This window comes from Odocoileus virginianus, chromosome 4 (assembly GCF_023699985.2).
Source record: "Odocoileus virginianus isolate 20LAN1187 ecotype Illinois chromosome 4, Ovbor_1.2, whole genome shotgun sequence".
Taxonomy (NCBI): domain Eukaryota; kingdom Metazoa; phylum Chordata; class Mammalia; order Artiodactyla; family Cervidae; genus Odocoileus; species Odocoileus virginianus.
In genome coordinates, this window is record NC_069677.1 from 19,033,173 (window position 1) to 19,047,121 (window position 13,949).

Consider the following 13,949-nt stretch of genomic DNA (forward strand, 5'->3'; position numbering starts at 1 on the left):
ACTCTATAATTCAACAAAGCTGAGTCTTCAGTAGATTTATATTTTAAGACAGTTCCTAAAATTTTACAGCTCTCCCCAAAGGAAAGAAAGTTTACTGTTTTCGCAATGAGAAATTATGGGCATTGCCTGTCTCTGCTGATTTCTCTTGGTGAAAGTGAAACCCTTGATTAATTTTCAGAAAGATTCATAAATATAACTAATTCATTCTTTTGATCTTGTTTTTTTCTTAACAGTGCCTCACTAAGGATCAGACACGAGCTATGCCTACACAAAATCATAAATCTGGACAATTCGGGTTTGAAAAGAAAAGCAAGTCAAATGACTGAGAAATAAATCAAGAAAATGTCAGCTGCAAAACAACTCCTTACATGACTTAGTTTTTCAGTTCCATGTCCATATGAGCATCTTATGTATTATATAACCACTGGTAATTTGAGGTGGATTTATGCAAGCTATAAGCAGACATATTAGCCCATTACCAAAAATGAGCTGCCATATATATTTGCCTTAGATAAAGTCACCCTAAAGGATTTATAATAATCAAAAATAGTAAAATAATAAAATATCTAATAATTTTGAGAACATCCTATTTTCCCAGGCACTGTGATAAGCACTTTACTTATCTTACAGATTAAGTAGCTTGATAAATTCATATAGCTGGAAAAATAGAGACGTCAGATTTGAATCCTGCTGTGGCAACGGCACCCCACTCCAGTACTCTTGCCTGGAAAATCCCATGGGCGGAGGAGCCTGGTGGGCTGCAGTCCACGGGGTTGCGAAGAGTCGGACACAACTGAGCGACTTCACTTTCAATTTTCACTTTCTTGCATTGGAGAAGGAAATGGCAACCCACTCCAGTGTTCTTGCCTGGAGAATCCCAGGGACGGGAGCCTGGTGGGCTGCCGTCTGTGGGATCGCACAGAGTCGGACACAACTGAAGCGACGCAGCAGCAGCAGCAGCAGTGCTAATTCTAAAGCCACGTTTATGTGCTTCCAGAGTTTAAAGGAGCCCGTTTAGTGCACGCTCTATTTCATAAGAGAAGGAGGTCTGAGAAACACCATGTATGTACTATGGACTCCGAGAATCAGAACTCGGACGTATGCCTCCTCTGTTATGCTTTCCATCACACGAAGTTTGTAAAGGATATTAGATTCTCTCTGGTGATACAGAATGTGTTCTGAGTCTCTCTGTAAAGAGAGTAGAGTACGGGGAAGGCAAGGTTGGGAGACGGTGGGGCAATAGTTGAATGCATTTAAATCAGAATGTACGGAGTGGCGATGTTCAGGTATGGATAGTGAGTTCAGTAAATATCTTTAATGCTTACTATGGGGCAGTTAGAGTGCCATAGTCTATGAGAGACTAATAAATCAATCAGATAAAAATCTTCCATTCAAAAGAATGATAGTGTAGTAGAGGAAAATTATACGTCTATAAACTAATTTACTGAGAAACAGCCCTGTTTAAGTCCATAAGAGATTTTGTTTCTTTTTTTCCTAGAAGTGTATCATCAGCTTGGATAATTTACTAGTGCCTTCACCGTATTGTAAGTTCCACTGAATAGTGTTTAAAAACTCAGTCACTGGATTTATACTGCTCTCTGAGTTTGAATCTTAAATATCAAACTAGTCAGAGGAAATCAGGAAGAAAAGAGGAAGGAGGGAAGAGGAGGGGATGGGAGAGATAAAGGATCCAAAACACTATAGGGTATGGAGGAGATACCAATCAATTTCATTGCATAAGGTAGTCCTTGTTGTCTTCAGAAAAGTCATGGAAGGTATCTGAGCTAAGTTTAGAAGACTTCATGGTGTTTTAATAAGCATAACAAAGTAATCTTCAAATTCTGTGTTATTTTCAGCGTTGTAAGGAATTTATAAAAATGAAATGTATAAAAATGATTTTAAAATTCTGTTTTCATTATTCTAAGTAGATGGGGAAGAATTTGGATCCTAATATCTAAGACAAAGGTTACCAACTTGCAGCTTGTGGGCTGAATTTGGCCACACATATCTTTTGACTGGTTCATGAAGGATTTTTAGGGATGCAAAATTATTTGCCAACTTTGAAAAATCAAGAAAATTTGCATAAAAATTGAATTTTCTGTATATTTAGCCCTGGCAGAAGCAACCATGAATGGCTAAGTTCCAAAAAACTATTTTCTAAGTTTTCTGTACTCTATAAGCCCTCCAGATTCATACATAATTTTGAGGGAGAGAGGAGATCCCTCTGCCCTCCTAAAAATAATGACTGCAGTAAATTTCCTGCCAATATTTCTGGGTAGAAGAAAATCCAGATATACTTGATTTAGGATAATAAGTAAATGTGAGGTATTTGGCACATGAACAAAAATTTATCTTTTCACCAGTAGAGATTAAAGTAGGAAGGGAACATGTAGGTTGAGAGAAAGGCAACTCAAGTGTGTTCACGAAAGATAAGTAGGTGAAGGAATAGTTATGTGGGGTGGGATGAGATGATGGTAAAGGAGGAAAAAAGTAAGAGATGTGGAAGATGGGTATTTTGTGCCACATCATAGAAATCTTGAGTTAATGTCATACTAAGGCTCTTTTCTCCTCCTTATTCTTTTTTGGAAAAGGTTTCAACATGTATTAAACACATTTAACAATCTAAACAAAATGAAAAACAAAAAATACAAGTCCATTCAGTGAGAATGACTTTTCCTCCCATTTTCCCCTTAAGTTCTTATCCATCACTTATTATCATCCTGAAATAGTTTTTAAAACATATCTGTAAGAGGGATGCAGCATGGAGAAGACATTTGTTCTCCTAATTACCGCTCGGTCAAATAGCACTTTAGTGCTTAACTTTACCAACTGCTTCTGTACATACTATTATTCAAATCATAATAATCTCTGAGATAGGTGAAATTATATTTTCTACCAAATGGAACTAAATCCAATTTTTTGTGCCCCCAGGCCCATTCTACTTGCAATATCCCCCAATCATCACTTCAGTGCATTTGCTCTTGGTATTCTGGATCCTATGGGCACAAAAGGGTATACTTTATAGTATAGGGCTAGTGAGGACAGGCTGACCTAAAACCGGTTTGTTAACCAAGATGAATCAGGTGGTAAGGAGGGTAGTGGGGCTAAGGCATGACCATCTTGCAAGTATAAACCTTGTATTTTAAGAGGGGAATATAGAACAATCATGAGATACTTGAGTGCCAGCAGGCAGGCAGAGAGGCACCTCTGTGGTGGGTTTCAGGTTACAGAGCAGGACTATAATTTATATAGGAAGACTCTGCAAAGAATAAGGAAGAGTCTACACCCACAGCTTCCTGGCCATGTTAGGAAGACAGAAGTCAGGAATTATAATTAGGATTCCAAGAGAAAGCCGAAGTCAGAGCACTATAAATGGCAATGTGTCTCAAATTTTCAGGTGTATTTGAATCACCGAGGGGTCTTTTTAAAAATGCAGTTTCTGATTGAGTGGGCCTTGGGTAGGACCTGAGATTCTGCATCTCTAATAAGTCCTCAGGTGTTGTGGTTGGTGATGGTCTTCTCCTGAGTAGCAAAGTGCTGTGCTACATTCAGTCGCTTCAGTCTTCTCCAACTCTTTGCAACTCCATGTACTGTAGCCCACCAGCCTCCTCTGTCCATGGGATTTTTCAGGCAAGAATACTGGAGAGGCTTGTGATGCCCTCTTCCAGGGAATATTCCTGACCAGGAATTGAACCTGTGTCTCCTGCATTGCAGATGTATACTTTACCACTGAGTCCCTGGGGAAATCCCTGAGTAGCAATGCTCTATAGCAAACAGTCACAACAGATTAGCTGCCAGAGGCCCTAGAGCTGCTTTAGGTGAGGATTCATCCTGAAGACACCAAGTCTGAACTAGCGGATGGGGATCACTCTACCTTTAGAATGTAGAGTGAGAGGGTGAAAGATCTAAGCTTGACCTACCTCTCCAGACACTGGTAGATGACAGTTGGCATGGAGAAGACTTTCAATTCAGCTAGTAAGAATTCCTCCAAGACCCACAAGCCATACAGGGCCATTCGGAAGCAATCAATTGATATATAGATACTTTAAAAACGAGCTTTCAAGGCTTTGCAGAAGAATCAGAGTCAGTTCTTTTAGACCCTAGCCTAAGTCAGTGGGAAATAATAAGTACTAGATTTTTAGTGTTTTAAAACTGGCAGTAAATTTGGGAGCATGGCTCAGCTTCTGTAGCTTGCCCAAAGGAGCTGAAAATAGGACTCATTGGCAGAGAATGTCATCTGCTGTGTTTGAGATTAAAACAAAAGCCAGATGGGCCCCAAAGACAGCAGAAGAGGTGGGGCAGATGGAAAATGCCCACCATGGGCTATATAAAACACAGGATGAGAAACTTGCTTGTATTTTACCCTTTTGAACCAAACAGATGTTAGGGAAGTACTCACCTTGAAATGAGGAGGGCAGCTGTCTAATGCCAAAGATTAAGTTGGACACTAGTTAAAGTGGTTGGGACAGATTTTAATCAGTAATAAACTGTCACAATAGGGAAAAGAGTGCAGCATGAGCCATATTCAATTTAGACTTATACAGAAGTGACTGGGCATTTAAAGGGAACATGGACAAATAAGGAACAAGGGCTCAGTAGAGTCAGGGAAGTGAGAAATTATAGAAAGTAGCAAGGGAGGGCTCCTTATGAAACCCATCTGTGTTTGCTAAGTGGCTCTTATCAAATTTAGGCTCCAGGTCTCTCGCTGAGCCTGGAAGACAGACACCCTATCTTTAGGTGTTGGCTGGAAGGAACAAAACATTCTCTTGGCAGCCTTGAGTTTCTCAGACAGGTGTTTTCAGAGTCATCCTAGGGAAGCACTTAAGCTGTTAGAAATGATGTTAGTATTTGTTCGAGTGTTTATATGCTAATAGTAAGGCCTAGTCAAGAAGAAGCCCAAAGAAGAAAATATTTGTCACTGAGTAATGTGACATTGAAGGTGCTCAGAAGTTTCTAGATTGCTCCACCTTTAGGAAATTCTGGAATTTCTGAAAAGTGTGCCCATGAATTCAGCCTTTTGATATGATGCCATCAAAACACTAAGGCTATCATTTGAGAAATTATCAGCTATATTAATAATAACAAAGCAAATCCATAAAAGATTAATTCAAGAAGAGCTTAAAGAGTTTATCTAGATAGTCCCATCCTTACAATTTCTGTTTCTGGTCCATTTCATAAATGTGGAAAGAATAATTCAACAAAAGTGTTTTTCCCAAGACCCTGTTAGGGAAAGAATCAGATATATGTATTTCAGGAAAGCAAAAAAGAAGTTGCTAAAGCAATGTGGGGAATTTAAATTCACAAATACTGGGCATTCCTCTTCTAAATGGAGTTTGCAATGCTTCCCCGACTCTCCCCACACCCACATCCATACGCGACTTTCCTCAGCATCCACAGCCTCAGGTGTAGTGGGAGGCGGTAAGTCCCGATGCCATCTGTGCTGCTAGGATGCCCTGGTATTTCCACCCTCCACCCCCTCTGTCTCATCTCCACCCCTATCTTTTTTTCTTTAGAAAAATCTGCACTAGAAGCCAAGAACTGTTTGATCTCATTCCTCTCCCCCTTACCACTCCCCACCAACACACATAAACACACATTTCTCCCTTGAGTCAGTTTGTCAAACCTTTTGTTATTTACCCTTTAGCGTCACAAATAAGTCTGGTCTTGCCAATATGAGCCACATTGCAGTATTATTTATGTAGCAGCAATTGCTTCCTGCATCTGTGATTATAACCTAGGGGAAAGAACTAGAGCACTGGCTGGTCTTTCAAGTGTTTCTTTTTTGCTTAAGTCATTAATGTTCCAACATTCAGTGCAGGTTTTCTGCCGTGCCTTTTAGCCACTAAACTAATGTTACATTAAAGTGATAAATGATGCTATAAAAATGAGGAACCCCAGCTGAGGGATTAATGTGAGGTGCCCTTTGAAAAGGATTTAGATTGTGTATTTTGAATGTATTTGTTATGAGATTCTTTGAACATTTTAGTAATACACTAGCTTTAAATCCTTGCATTCTGATGTTGTCTGTTTAAACAATGTCAGATCAACTCTCGCTTCATAGACACCAAAGATAAATCTTCTCATTAAGTGAAGCCCTTTTGATCCTATCCAGATAGAAGCCCATGGTAGAAAAATGATTAAGGCGCTCCTCTGAACTCATTACCATTCATTCACTCAACTGCTTTTCTCTTCCTGATCTTTTCCTTTCCCTTTCCCTCAACAAGAGTCATCCTGTTTTTCCCCACCAAATGGAGGAAGCCCTGCTCTGACAGCCTCCCACACAAAGGTGGTTTGCCAGAGGACAAAAATCTTCATCACAGAACTCTACTATTGAATTTTCCTCTTGAAACAGAGCTGTTTTACAAGATCATTAATTTGTTCCAGACCACTTTGTTGTTGTTTAGTCACTAAGTTGTGTCTGACTCTTTCGCAACCACAGAGACTCTAGCCCTCCAGGCTCTTCTGTCCATGGGATTTCCCAGGCAAGAATACTGGAGTGGGTTGCCATTTCCTTCTCCAGGGGATCTTCCAGACACAGGGATAGAACCCACGTCTCCTGCATTGGCAGGCAGGTTCTTTACTACTGAGCCACGAGGTAAGGCCCTTCAGACCACTTAGGAGTTAGTTAAAGAAAAACTCAAACATTTCCCCAGTTTTATCATATATAGATTTATTGTATTTTACATTTTACATTTGCGAGAAACTTTTAAACTCTTTTTTGATCCTCCCCTCAAGTACCAGCTCTTAAAGTCATTGCATCATAAGATATATGTGCTAATATTTGCTATGAAGATAATTATGTTTCCATTAAGTAGAATACTGACATTAAATTATTTCACAATGTCACCTTGAATGAGTAGATCTTTTTTTTCCCTCATGCTTTTAATCTTATGTCACTATTCTCTTGTTTTACTAACACTCAAAAGCACTTGTGATAAAGAATGACGTAGGTATAGGAGGTGTCATAGCAACCAGCAGAAGCTGTAATTGTTCTGCAGTGCTATCAATTTGGTTTTGCAAGGAGTTATGTTCTTTAAAAATATACTTCCTTTTTAAGTTAAGGCAATTAGAAGCCTGTGCAGATTGGCTATTACAAGGAAGCTTCAAAAGCACATCTGAGCCTAGTTACTCAGTTTCTTATTTACAACACAGATGATGTAGACTGATGGAAATAAAAGTAGGGAATTCAGGAAATTATATTGCTAATTTAAGCCAAAAATGCTGTGGGGGATTCCTATGTGTCTTCTATTTTATCATTAAAATCCTAATTGCAGAACATAAAGTCTTTTCAAACTTATCAAGTCTTTTCCTTTTCCTCTAGTCTCCTTTCTTTCCTTTTGGATTAGAAATGATTTGCAACCTGATAGTTTAGGCATTTTGAGGGCACATTCAGAGACAGAGTAAACTGCTTGAGTTCTTAAAAAGTAAATTCCCAAAGTAATGCAAAATGATAATTCAAAAATCACTTTCTGTCAGTTCAGTTCAGTTCAGTTCAGTCACTCAGTCATGTTCGACTGAGACCCCATGAATCACAGCACGCCAGAGCTCCCTGTCCATCAACAATGCCCGGAGTTTACACACACTCATGTCTGTTGGATGGTTGTGATGTCATCCAACCATCTCATCCTCTGTCGTCCCCTTCTCCTCCTGCCCCCAATCCCTCCCAGCATCAGGGTCTTTTCCAATGAGTCAGCTCTTCGCATCAGGTGGCCCAAGTATTGGAGTCTTAGTTTCAACATCAGTCCTTCCAATGAACACTCAGGACTGATCTCCTTCATGATGGACTGGTTGGATCTTCTTGCAGTCCAAGGGACTCTGAAGAGTCTTCTCCAACACCACAGATCCAAGGGACTCTCAAGAGTCTTCTCCAACACCACAGATCAAAAGCATCAATTCTTCTGTGTTCAGCTTTCTTTATAGTCTAACTCTCACATCCAAACATGACTACTGGAAAAACCATAGCCTTGACTCGATGGACCTTTGTTGGCAAAGTAGTGTCTCTGCTTTTTAGTATGCTATCTAGGTTGGTCATAAGTTTCCTTCCAAGGAGTAAGTGTCTTTTAATTTCATAGCTGCAATCACCATCTGCAGTGATTTTGAAGTCCAAAAAAATAAAGTCAGCCACTGTTTCCACTGTTTCTCCATCTATTTCCCATGAAGTGATGGGACCAGATGCCATGATCTTAGTTTTCTGAATGTTGAGCTTTAAGCCAACTTTTTCACTCTCCCCTTTCACTTTCATCAAGAGGCTCTTTATTTCTTCTTCATTTTATGCCATAAGAGTTGTGTCATCTGCATATCTGAGGTTATTGTTATTTCTCCCGGAAATCTTGATTCTAGCTTGTGCTTCCTCCAATCCACTGTTTCTCATGATGTACTCTGCATATAAGTTAAATAAACAGGGTGACAATATACAGCCTTGAAGTACTCCTTTTCCTATTTGGAACCAGTCTGTTGTCCCATGTCCAGTTCTAACTGTTGCTTCCTGACCTGCATATATATTTCTCAAGAACAAGTCAGGTGGTATGGTATTCCTATTGCTTTTAGAATTTTCCACAGTTTATTGTGATCCACACAGTCAAAGGCTTTGGCATAGTCAATAAAGCAGAAATAGATGGTCTTCTTGAACTCTTTGCTTTTTTGATGATCCAACAGATGTTGGCAATTTGATCTCTGGTTCCTCTGCCTTTTCTAAAACCAGCTTGAACATCTGGAAGTTCACGGTTCACATATTGCTGAAGCCTGGCTTGGAGAATTTTGAGCATTACTTTACTAGCGTGTGAGATGAGTGCAACTGTGCGGTAGTTTGAGCATTCTTTGGGATTGCCTTTCTTGGGTTTGGAATGAAAGCTGACCTTTTCCAGTCCTGTGGCCACTGCTGAGTTTTCCAAATTTGCTGGCATATTGAGTGTAGCACTTTCACAGTATCATCTTTTAGGATTTGAAATAGTTCAACTGGAATTCCATCACCCCCACTAGCTTCGTTTGTAGTGGCGCTTCCTAAGGCCCACTTGGCTTCACATTCCAGGATGTCTGGCTCTAGGTGAGTGATCACACCATCATGCTATCAGGGTCACAAAAATCTTTTTTGTACATTTCTTCTGTGTATTCTTGCCATCTGTTCTTAATATCTTCTGCTTCTACTAGGCCCATACCATTTCTGTTCTTTATTGAGCCCACCTTTGCATGAAGTGTTCCTTTGGTATCTCTAATTTTCTTGGAGAAATCTCTAGTCTTTCCCATTCTATTGTTTTCCTCTATTTCTTTGCATTGATTGCTTAGGAAGGCTTTCTTATCTCTCCTTGCTATTCTTTGGAACTCTGCATTCAAATGGGTATATCTTTCCTTTTCTCCTTTGCTTTTTGCTTCTCTTCTTTCCACAGCTATTTGTAAGGGCTTCTCAGATAACCATTTTGCCTTTTTGCGTTTCTTTTTCTTGAGGATAGTCTTGATTCCTGTCTCCTGTACAATGTCACAAACCTCTGTCCATAGTTCATTAGGTATTCTGTCTATCAGATCTAATCTCTTAAATATATTTCTCACTTCCACTGTATAGCCATAAGGGATTTGATTTAGGTCATACCTGAATGGTCTAGTGGTTTTCCCCACTCTCTTCAATTTCAGTCTGATTTTGGCAATAAGGAATTCATGATCTGAGCCACAGTCAGCTCCTGGTCTTGTTCTTGCTGACTGTATAGAACTTCTCCATCTTTGGCTGCAAAGAATATAATCAATCTGATTTCAGTGTTGGCCACCTGGTGATGTCCACATGTAAAGTCGTCTCATGTTGTTGGAAGAGGCTGTTTGTTATAACCAGTGTGTTCAATTGGCAAAACTCTATTAGCCTTTGCCCTGCTTAATTCTGTACTCCAGAGCCAAATTTGCCTGTTATTCCAGGTATTTCTTGACTTCCTACTTTTGCATTCCAGTCCCCTATAATGAAAAGGACATCTTTTTTGGGTCAATGACTCATCATAAAATCAGTTTCTTGTATTAATGACCTGAATTTTAAAATCCATTTAATAAGTAATCCCAAGCTAGATGAAGCACAAGCTGGTATCAAGATTGCTGGGAGAAATATCAATAACCTCAGATATGCAAATAGCACCACCCTTTTGGCAGAAAGTGAAGAAGAACTAAAGAGCCTCTTGATGAAATTAAAGAGGAGAGCAAAAAAGCTGGCTTAAAACTCAACATTCAGAAAACTAAGATCATGGCATCCAGTCCCATCACTTCATGGCAAATAGATGCGGAAACAATGGAAACAGTGACAGACTTTATTTTTTTTTGGTCTCCATAATCACTGCAGATGGTGACGGCAGCCATGAAGTTAAAAGACACTTGTTACTTGGAAGAAAAGCTATGACCAACCTAGACAGCATATTAAAAAACAGAGACATTACTTTGCCAACAAAGGTCCATCTAATCAACGCTCTGGTTTTTCCAGTAGTCATGTATGGATGTGAGAGTTGGACAACAAAGAAAGCTGAGCACCAAAGGATTGATGCTTTTGAACTGTGGTGTTGGAAAAGACTCTTGAGAGTCACTTGGACTGCAAGGATGTCCAACCAGTCCATTCTAAAGAAAATCAGTCCTGAATATTCATTGGAAGGACTGATGCTGGAGCTGAAACTCCAACACTTTGGCCACCTGATGTGAAGAACTGACTCATTGGAAAAGACCCTGGTGCTGGGAAAGATTGAGGTTGGGAGGAGAAGGGAACAACAGAGGATGAGATGGTTGGGTGGCATCACTGACTCAATGGACATGAAATTGAGTAAGCTCCGGGAGTTGGTGATGGACAGGGAAGCCTGGTGTGCTGTGGTCCATGTGGTCGCAAAGCATCAGACACAACTGAACTGAACAGCATAAATACTGGAGTCTGAGCTTTGCATTTTTGGATGACATTTTCAACTCCTCGTTATTGATCAATCATCAAAATCATGCTTTAGTTTATTGTTATATAAAACTAAACAGATAGATCTCTCTCTACTAAGTAAAGTTGTAATACACAATTACCTGTGCCTAGATTTTATCTCTCTTATTTTAAAAGCTGTTTTTTTACCATCTAGATTTTCCCCTCCTTTTCTATTTTCTACCTAAGTCTCAAGAATTCCTTAATTATGTAAATGACTTCTCAGCAGTAAGATGTTGTCCTGTATGCTATGAGATCTTACTTCTTCTGGCTAAACCTCCTCCAATTTTCTTAGCAATCTGCTGAGCCAGTTTTAGTTAGATCACTAGATCCTAATATCAGATGTACTAATTCTCACATCAGTCTATAGAATTATGCTCAATTCCCCTGGAATATATAAGACAGAGGTAGAAGATAATGGAAGTAGGCAAAGGAAACATATGAGAAACTGAGATAATATAATAATTCTAAATTACAGTAGAGAAAACCTATGAAAGATTATTTTATCAATAGCCACAATACTTATCTCCAATCTAGAATATTCAATAGCTTACTTCCTGGTCTCACCCCTTTGCATGTGTCCCACAAATTAAAATACAAATTATTATGGAAATTCCTTACTTTAAAAAAAAAATCTATGTCAGAGTTTTTCACGATGTGATCCATGAACACTGATTCAGAATCCTGATGGGAATTTGCACAAAAAGGTAGATTCCTCCATCTAGTGAGTCAGAACTGGTATACCTTTCTAAACAAATCTTCTTGGTAATTCTTGAACCAGCAGCTATTAATATATACAGTGCAGTCTAAAATGCTCAGCTAGCCATAAGAGGTACTCTAAAATGTTCCCCAATTCTACATTAGTCTTCTTAGTTTCCGGATTAGCCAGGTTCTTTTGGTTTGAGAAACCAAACTCATTCCAGGTTAGGTTTATAAGAAGGGCCTGTCAAAGAAGGGGTAAGGCTGGGGACAAACCACTCTCTGACTCTCTTAAGAACTTCACAGGTTCTCTTCACAGAGCCACTCACGATTAGAATTTGTTATAGTCCTGATTCTATCTTAAGTTCTTCTTTCTATATCTTCTCTTCCAGAATATATTCAGAATGTCTTCTATGTCTTTATCTTACCTTGAAAATCTATGTTGTTAAATTAATCAAAGATGGCACCTGATTGGCTTCATTCATCTCTTTGGTCAAGTCAGTGTATAGGTTTTTGATGAACTTGTAAAGCACTTAGCTCTAATTCATTGAGGGGCATTTAGAGACACGGTCACATGGTAATGATCATGCCACTTAAGAGAAAGTCCCGAGTGATGTTTGGGTACTTGAGTGGCCTCAAAGAACAGCTGTGTCTGGGCAAGAATTGCAATCAGTAAGCCCACCGCACTTTCTTTCTCCTGTCCCAAATACACATAGCCAATATATTTGTCTTTCCTAAAAAGCACATCAGAATTTCATATCTCTTTGCCTTTGTGTGTATATTTCTTTTGATCTGAAATGACCTTCTTTCTCCATCTATGTCCACTGAAGTCATATTATTTTTTCAAGATCTGTTCTCAAATTAACTTCTTGAAGAGTTCCCAAAATCTAAATAGAAATGAACTCTCCTTGACTTATTCTGTCAATATCGCCCTTTATAGAAATAAATTCTCCTTGACCTATTCTGTCAATACCTCCCTTTAAAGTGTATAGGTAATTTTTTTTGCCTATAAATTTTGTATTTTTTCCTGTAATTAATCTCATTTGGATAACTGTAAACTATTGGAGGACAAGAACCCTGTTGAACTGATTGATGGTTTCTCTGCAGAGTTAAGAAAGTACTTGTAAACATTAAACATCAAATGCATCAGAGTCTTTGTATTTTATTTAATAATGTGGTTCCTGGAAAATTATAAAGCTCACCTTATTATATTAGGCTTTGGTTTTGACTTAGGACAGTACTACATCCCCTTTCTTCCCAATCCAGAGATCGAATCTGTGTCACCTGTGTCTCTTGTATTTTGGGCTCATTCTTCACCACTGAGCCACTGGGGAAGTCTTCTATCAGTTTACAAAATGCTAAAATATTTCAATATTGTTATGATAAAAGAAAGTATAACATCTGGGTTGCTTCCATGTCCTGGCTATTATAAACAGTGCTGCGATGAACATTGGGGTGCACGTGTCTCTTTCAGATCTGGTTTGCTTGGTGTGTATGCCCAGAAGTGGGATTGCTGGGTCATATGGCAGTTCTATTTCCAGCTTTTTAAGAAATCTCCACACTCTTTTCCATAGTGGCTGTACTAATTTGCATTCCCACCAACAGTGTAAGAGGGTTCCCTTTTCTCCACACCCTCTCCTGCATTTATTGCTTGTAGACTTTTGGATAGCAGCCATCCTGACTGGCGTATAATGGTACCTCATTGTGGTTTTGATTTGCATTTCTCTGATAATGAGTGATGTTGAGCCAGATGCCCATCAGCAGACGAATGGATGAGGAAGCTGTGGTACATATACACCATGGAATATTACTCAGCCATTAAAAAGAATTCATTTGAATCAGTTCTAATGAGATGGATGAAACTGGAGCCCATTATACAGAGTGAAGTAAGCCAGAAAGATAAAGACCATTACAGTATACTAACTCATATATATGGAATTTAGAAAGATGGTAACGATAACCCTATATGCAAAACAGAAAAAGAGACTCAGATGTATAGAACAGACTTGTAGACTCTGGGAGAAGACGAGGGTGGGATGTTTCAAGAGAACAGCATTGAAACATGTATATTATCTAGGGTGAAACAGATCACCAGCCCAGGTTGGGTGCATGAGACAAGTGCTCGGGCCTGGTGCACTGGGAAGACACAGAGGGTTGGGGTGGAGAGGGAGGTGGGAGGGGGGACCGGGATGGGGAATACATGTAAATCCATGGCTAATTCATTTCAATGTATGACAAAAACTACTGTAATGATGTAAAGTAATTAGCCTCCAACTAATAAAAATAAATGGAAAAAAAAAAAGGAAGTATAACAAAATCATTACCTATAATCAAT